Genomic DNA, 8,507 nt, shown 5'->3' with positions numbered 1-8,507 from the left:
TACTATACAAGAAAGTGCAATTTTTTATTGGATTTTTATTTTCAGCTAGCCATAGATTCACATGCAGGTCTAAGAAATAACGCAGGTCCTAAGAACGCTTTTCCTAGCTTCCCACACTGTAACGTCTTGTAAAACTATAGTGCAATATCATGACCAGATACTGACATTGATACCTCAAGATATAAAATGTTTCCATCACCAGGAGGATCCCCCATGTTACCCTTTTATAGACACATCAATTTCCCTCTTGCTCTTCCCCTCCTTTTTACCCACTGGAAGTCACTAATTTCTTCTTCATTTCTATAATTTTGTCATTTCAAGAATGTTATATAAATGGAATCATGCAGTATGTAACCTTTTGGAGTAGGATTTTCTGCTAAGCATATTTTTTTTTTGAAATGCACCTAGGTTGTTTTGTGTATCAATAGTCCATTCTTTTATATAACTGAGTAGTATTCCATTGTATAAATGTAAATCACAATGTTTAATTCACTCACAATTGGCATCTGGATTGTTTCCATTTTTTTTTTTTAGCTTTTATAAAGAAAGCTGTTAAAACATTCATATACTGGTTTTTGAATGAATATATCTTTTCATTTCTATGGGCTAAATGATCAGGAGTGCAATTGCTTCATCATATAGTAGTTGTGTGTTTAGTTTTTTAAAAAAACTGTCAAACTGTTTTTCATAGCGTCTGTACCATTTCATATTCTCACCAGCAATATGTGAATGATCCACTTTCTCTTTACTTCTGGGTGGGGTTAGGTGTGCAGGCTCCCCACCAGCCCACGAACACCTCCCTTGCTGATGGTAATAGGAATGCTTTCTTATTATTCTCCATGTGGCCTCCACAGACTACAGGGAGCTGGGGATGGGGCACCCTCATTACCACAAGGCAATGATGAAGTCCTTCACTCCTCATGAGGCCTCCTCTGATACTGCACGAGCAGGGAGATGGATAGACACCTTACTACTTCTGGGCAGGGGTGGGAGTCCAACATTCTTTAATAGCACCCTGGCTGGGTCACTGGGGTGCTTCAGTACAGTCGGGAGAGAGAATCTCAGCATCTTACTTGGCCTTTTCTGGCATTGGTGTGGATTGGGACAGTTTTTCTATGGTGTTTGACTAGAGTAGAATAGTTTAAGGGTTTTCTATATTGCTAGACTGTCCCTTCCTGGGCTTTGGGCTCCAAAGCACAAGCTTTTTGGGGGAATTTTTTAAAAAAAATTCTCTGTCTGTTGGTATTACCAGGTATATATTTGGCTTCTTCGGCTCTGTTGTCTGAGATATATGTGGGAAAAAAACCCCAAAACCCAGGAAATCTTTACTCTGACTTTCCCTGGGTCCCTGAGGTCTCTAGGCAGTCTGTCTTCTCTTTACTTTTCAGAATTTCCTTCTTAGTTCTTTTCATAAGTTACAGGCCTTATAGGTGTACTTTTTAGGAGGTATAGGGAAAAATACTTTTACTCCTTTTGCCTGTAAGTGAAAGTCACCATTCATCTTAAACACAAATTTAAGTTCAACTTTCTGTAAGATTCTTGGGTGATTAGCTGGATTCCTTCATTCACCCAATTAACAAGCATTTATTGAGTTCCAAAGCTGTACCTGGTACTAGGCTATGCAAGAGAATACCAGAGTAAATAAGATGAAGTGCGGCCTCATGGAGTCCACAGTTTAGTAGGAGAACAAGATACTGAAACACAAAAAACAAAGCAAAACCTGGTTATGACAATGTAATAGCTTTAGTAATAGTCATGTGCACCTGGCATTATTTTTGGTGAAATATCTTTTCAAAATCTCTACGCACTCGCCCTAAATCCGCTATTCCCAAATAATCCTGGGACAATCTGATATATGGAGAAGACAATCTGACACATGGATAAGATCTATGGAATTTTCTTTTTAGATCTCTTACCAGAAGATAAAATGAAAAAAATTAACATGTAAATAACACATGTAATTTTAGGTCACATTATGGCATATGGAAAATGCCCCTTAAGGCCAATATTCCAATCTTTGAAACAACCTACAAGTCACTAAAGATGGCTAACAAGCGCTTCTGTTCTGACTTTCTTCGAGTTTCTTTTCTGGGCTTTGAAAAAAAATCCTCACCCAAGGACATGTTTATTAATTTTAGAGAGAAAGGAAGGGAGAGAGAGAAACATTGATGGGAGAGAGAGAAACATTGATGTGAGAGAGAAACATAGATTGGTTGCCTCCTGTACATGCATGATGGGGGATTGAACTCACAACCTAGGTATCTGCCTTGACTGGGAATTGAATCCACAGCCTTTTGGTGTAGGGGACGATACTCCAACCAATGGAGCCACCCAGCTGGGGCTCTCTTCTGGGCTTGCTTTCTTTTTAAAAAAGATTTTATTTATTTATTTTTAGAGAGAGGGAAAGGAAGGGAGGGAAGGATCAATGTGCGGTTGCCTTTTGCACCCCCAACTGGGGACCTGGCCTGCAAGGCCCAGTCAGGGCACATTCAAAAAAAAAAAACACAAACTTTTTTTGCATGTGCCCTGACTAGGAATCAAACCTGTGACTCTTAGATTTGTAGACCGGCATTCAATCCACTGAGCGATACCAGTAATGGCTTTCCTGGGCTTTCTGATGCAGTTTTCCTGGCTTTTCTTTTCTCTTCACTGATGGCATATGTGGGCATCATTATATGAATTTTGTATTTCAGATTATTCTGAAATTGATTACTTTCATATTATAGGATGTGAAACAAAATATGGTAGTTCTTAAAGATCTGGGTTGCTATTTTTCCTGTTCTCTGAAGAATACTGAACTTCTGTATGACTTCCTTCAACCCTACCCTCTTTTTTGAGGACTTTCCATTCTCCTTAAACATCCATCTCTGCCTTTTCTGCTATACATATATGTATTTGATCATAAATCAGGATACGGTTCTGTTGATAGTGGCTCTTATTCTAATTAGTCTGATCTTTCATACCTACTAACATTTATTTCCTATTAATTTTCTTATTTTTGTACATTTCACTTTTGGTGTCTCTGCAAATCAGTACCTACCCCAGAACAGTTTTTAAAAATACATGTTTTCTCCTTCATTCCAAGGTGTCTGATTTTACTTCCTGTCTTCAAACTGAGAAATTTTTTTTTTTTTTTACAATTGGAAACCATTTTTATTTAATTGACAGAGCAGTTCTTTTCTTTTTTTATTTTAGTTTATTACAGAGCCAGGAGTGTCTCAGTGGGCTTCCTGCCAAATATCCCCCACCCCTGTTCACTAACTCCATATACAGCAGCCTTGACAAATGTCATAGATTGTTACAGAAGCAGTACTTTCTCTCTGCCGTCCCCATGTTTTGGCAGACTACAGTTTTAGTGTCTTTATTCCTTTTCTCAGAAAGATAGGGGAAGTCTGAGTATTTTTCTGTCTCTTAGTGCTTAACTTTTGCCCCCAATTAAGTGCTCAGCAGCAGACGCAAGGAATGCAAGGAAAAGGAAAAACCCGATAGCTACAAGAAGAGACATGAGAAGAAAAGGGCAAAAAAGGAAGTTCTAACCAGTTAATTGTCATGGCATATCACTTAGCTAAAGTGGCACTACTTGAGAGGAAGCTTTACCTCCTCAGAAAGTTCTTCCTAGAATTTTCTCTCCTCGTGAAGATCACTTCAGATAAATGTAGATTTCATTAGAATGAATAACTACCTCTGAATGGGTACTTGTTGAAAAGGGATTTGTTTTGCGTATCTATTCCTTTTAGGTTAACATAAAATAATACCTAGGTGTTTTGGAATGCAGTTTGGAAAGAAAATCACTGCATTTAAGTTAACAAGAAGAACATGCTATATTTTATAATGTTTACTTAGTCAAAGTAGAAAACACTTCAGTTCTCTGCAATGAAACACTAATTACGTTTGCTATAGCGTGACAAGGAAGCTGAGCCTGAAGAAATCAGGTCCTCCACTTTGTTGTTAGTAGGATGATGGCTCCACTTTTCTGAACTGATAGTTTATTGTCAGTGTTAGAGTAAACCATAGAGTTTTAATTTTTATTATAGGATGGTATTTTTTAATGGCTTGCATTTGGCCCAAGGTTTTAGGTCTTTCCCAGTAGCTATAATTCTTTCATCCCTGCTGTTACTATTTCTTAACTCTTTTAAAACAATCTTATTGGTTAAAACTGCCATAACAAATTAATCCCCTAATGTATAATGGCTCACACAGGAAATTTAATATTTCTCATGGCCAAGGCTGGTGTTGGTTATTGGGTGACTCTCCATACAGTGACTTAGGAACCTGGGTTCCTTTCAACTTCGGCAACTGCTTTCTGCTGGTTAAAGCTTGCAACTCACTGAAAAGTGCATTCACTCTTAAAGGCCCTGCTCCGGAGTGGTATACATGATTTGCACCTGGATTCCTTTGGCGAAAACTAAGTCATTTTGTTACTCTAGGTATTTAGCTAATTTTTATTAAGAAAAAGAGCAAAGGAAATTAGACATTGAGCTTAATAAACTGAGGAGCATAAGCCTGCTTCCTTGGTCAGGAAGCTATAGCATTTATAGACCCATTCACACACTCCAGGGGACTGCCGCTGAGCAGACTTAATCCTAGGAGCACAGGAAATCTCCCCAGGAGCACAGTTTGCTCTCTAGTAACAGACTGTTGGTAGGGACCGGGGTGTGGGGGGGGGTTTGCACATGTGCAATGGGAGTCAAAATGGTGCAGGGGAGGTGCTTATAGAGGCCTGCCAGTCTAACTGGGGGATCGGGACCTATCAAAAGCCCACAGAAGCTGAGGAAATCGATTGGTTATTTCGAAAAAGCTCATGGTTAGCCCTGCCCGGTGTGGCTCAGTTGGTTGAAGCATCAACCTGTAAACCGAAATACTGCAGATTCTATTCCGATTCAGGGCACATGTATGAGTTGCAGGTTCGGTCCCAGGCTGAGGTGCATGCAAGAGGCAACCAACTAATGTTTCTGGCCCTCTCTCTCTCTCTCTCCTGCTCCTTCCCCTCTCTCTAAAATCAATAAGCATGTCCTTGGGTGAGGATTCAAAAAAAGCTCCTAGTTACAATCCCAGGGGAACAAAGTAGCAAGCCCTATCTCTCTCTCCCTCTCTCTCTCCTCTCCGCTCTCTCTCTTTCTTTCAACTCTGATTTGCACTTGTCTTGTTCTGTCTCACCCAGGAGCACGCAACCATGTGTGGTGATTGCAGGGGTGGGGTGGAGTTGATTAAATGGTGATGAAAAAAATTAAATTAAAAAATTTCAGCAAAAGTCAAAAGGTGTTTTTAAAATCTTCCCACATCCTCTTTAAGACTTCAACCTTTTTTCTTGCCCATCTTGAAAATATAGGTAACTGTATACACAATTTATTAGTGTGTCAGGGGTTGATAATGAACTTTATTTGAATTTATATTTGGAATATCTGAGGTACAAACTATTTTAACTTAAAAGAATAAATAGTGTTTCAACAGTTAACATTTATTATTCAAATATGTGCCAGAAACTAAGTCTAAGAAGCACTAAAGACTGCTTTAGACCTGCTCAGGGGGGAAAAAAAAAAGAAAAGAATAAAAGGAAGGCTAGAAAATATTTAACTTATTTCAAATCACTTAACTGCAGACAGAACAATTTCAGTACTATTTAATAAAGTGAAGCAACCAAAAATATAAAATTGAAATTATACAACATCCAATTAAGCATTTGGTATTCTTTGTGCTTATTGCTTGGGGTTTACTGAGCCACTTGTATCTCTGCACAGATATTTTTAAATATTATATTTGAAATTATTTTTGCTATTTTTTTTTCATTTTTTTCTGTTTCATTTTTTTTCTCTTTCTTCCTGGGTTCCAGTTGCATGTTTATGAGACTACTTGACATTATTTTTCATGTCAGTGAAATTCTATTCATTTTTTCCACAAATGTTTTCTTCTTGCAGTTAAGTTTGGATGGTTTTTATCAATCTGCCTTCAAGTTTACTGATCTTCTCTTCTGGTGTCTTCTATCTACACTTAAAATATCTGCAGGGAGAATATATGTTTTTTAAAATGCCTTTTTAAAACATTAAACATTTAAAACATTAAAGTTAGCCCAGCAGAGCAGGAACAGTTTGAGAGCACCATTGGATTCAAACTGCCGAACCAGCGGGCTGCAAAAAGGCTATGGAAAGTGTGCGTGGAGCATCACACTTTTTAGAGGCTTGTGTCTCTAGAGCAGCCGCCAAAGGCCAAGGTCTTGACCCTGGGGTCCAAATTCCACTACAACGGCTGCACCGAGTCCCAGACCCGCCAGGTAAGCACCCTCATTGATAGGCCAGCGCCACCCTTTAACTGTACATCTAGTAAGTGGGTCTCTAGGATTCTAGATGGCGCTCTAATTGGTGATGCAGACCAAAGTCTTAGGAAGGATTTTCCTGGCCCTGCTGGGGAGGTTTCAGCTTATGGCCGTGGAGCTGTCAGCGCTGTTACAGTACTGGATGCAGATGGCAGGAGGGACATCAGAAGCCCCGCTAAAGCCCCACATGTGCAGCTCATTGAAAGAAAAAGTTCACATGACGCTCTGAATGTAGTGGAGGAGAAGCAGGCAGAGGTTGGGAAAGACGAAAGAGTAATCACAGAAGAAATGAATGGTAAAGAGCTATCACCTGGGAGTGGTCCTGGGGAGAGATGTAAGGTGGAGCCTCTGACTCAGAAAGATTCCACCTCCCTGTCTTCTGAGAGCAGCAGCAGCAGCAGTGAGAGTGAGGATGAAGATGGGGGCTAGTAGTGGCCCCACCACCGAGTGGCCGAGGGCACCATACAGGAAGAACAGGAGGGGGACGAAGAAGAGGTGGAGGAAGAGGCCGGCTGAGCAGCCAAGGTAGTAGAGAGGGAGCAGCCAGTGCCAGAAGCCAGCCCAGGCAAACAAGCAGGTGCCAGTGTAAGCACAGTAGAAACAGTGGCCCAGGAAAACGTAGTTGTACACGAAGTGTACACGAAGGCGCTCTTAAGCAAGACGTGAGCGAAGACACAGAGGACGAGCAGCACAAAGTTAACGGAGAGGTGTCGCATGTTGACATTGATGTTATGCCACAAATTATTTGTTGTTCAGAGCCACCCGTGTTAAAGACAGAGATGGTAACAATTTCTGATGCCTCAAAAAGGACAGAAATCTCCACCAAGGAAGTCCCTATTGTCCAAACTGAGACCAAAACCATCACATATGAATTTCCACAGGCAGATGGTGGGGCTGCTGGTGACTCGGGCTTGTTACTGACTGCAAAAACCATCACATCTGATTCCGTGTTGACAACCACCACCACACACTTCTCCAAGACTATAAAAGGTGGAATATCTGAAACAAGAATTGAGAAATGCATTGTGATCACAGGAGATACTGATATTGATCATGACCATGCGCTGGCCCAGGCCATCCGGGAAGCCAGAGAGCAGCAGCACCCGGACATGTCGGTCGCGAGAGTGGTGGTGCACAAAGAAACTGAGTTGGAGGAAGGGGAAGACGAAGTTAAGAAAGTCATTTATTAGGCAACATTCAACTTTGTGAACCTGAAGAATTTTGACCATTTCAAGTCTTAATGCCACACCACTACTCCTGCGAATTTATACCATGACTGGTCACAATGACCAGAAGCCTGAAGAATTAAAATGCCAGTACCAAACTTTACCTTAACAGCTCTGGTCTACACTGTTCCCTTGCATTTTAATATATTATTTTGTTTTATAACCATTTCTAAATATGCTTGGTTCTTTCTTTCTTTTTCTTTTTCTTTTTTTTTTTAAATTAGGGAGTTTTGTTCCCTGTTTACTTTGTGTACAACTACCTGCTTTGTATGACTCATTTTTGATCCAATGATAGTGAACAAAGCCAGCCCCAGCTGGTAAGGTGCTGTTCACTTGAACAGGGGCTGTTGTGTGGAAAGGAAACTCTGTGACTAACTTAGATAGTGGCTTTCCTTCTTCCAGATTCTTCTTGCTGAATTCCCATTGAATTCCCGTAAATATTGACAGAGTTTTCAGATTGCAGTAAACATGCTGTATGAGAAAATATTAATACAGATTAATGGCGTTTCTTATATCTCAAAAATTTTCTAATGACTGAGAAATTCATTGGGGCTATTTTTTATATTGAACCCTTTTTGACTTTCCAGTCCTGTGACTTTTTACTGTTCGTAGAAAGTCAGAGACTCTCCAGACTGGAGAATTAGGAAGAAGTCTGCCGACCATGCACTGTGTCTGAGACCCCATTGTGCACAGTGCCAGCGCTTCTCAGACGCACGCTCTTAGGCAGCATTCCAGGACCAGGAGGGAGGAGACAGAAAACTGTGTCTTCCCTTCAACTAAAATGTTCAGGCAGCTTAAAACCGTAGTGCACTCTTTCTTAACATGTCCATATTTCAATACTTTCCACTGTTGGAACATTTGGGTAGAACACTTGCTTTATATTATAACCTCCTTGTCGACATGTAAAACTGGCCTTCTGTTATTGAGCAGGTCTGTCTCCTCCAGAGAAGAGTTGGATGATCCACACAGGT

The 8,507-nt window shown here is 40.4% G+C and overlaps 1 pseudogene; it reads left to right on the top strand.

Annotated features, from left to right (window-relative positions):
- Positions 1-6,055: 6,055 nt before the first annotated feature.
- LOC129083537 (band 4.1-like protein 2) lies at positions 6,056-7,500 on the top strand (annotated as a pseudogene).
- The last annotated feature ends 1,007 nt before the right edge of the window (positions 7,501-8,507 follow it).

The sequence above is a fragment of the Pteronotus mesoamericanus genome, unplaced genomic scaffold (genome assembly GCF_021234165.1).
Source record: "Pteronotus mesoamericanus isolate MK-2021 breed Mesoamerican mustached bat unplaced genomic scaffold, CSHL_Meso_final scaffold_167, whole genome shotgun sequence".
Taxonomy (NCBI): Eukaryota; Metazoa; Chordata; class Mammalia; order Chiroptera; family Mormoopidae; genus Pteronotus; species Pteronotus mesoamericanus.
Note: the sequence above shows the minus strand (reverse complement) of the source record. Positions and strands in the feature narration are given on the sequence as shown.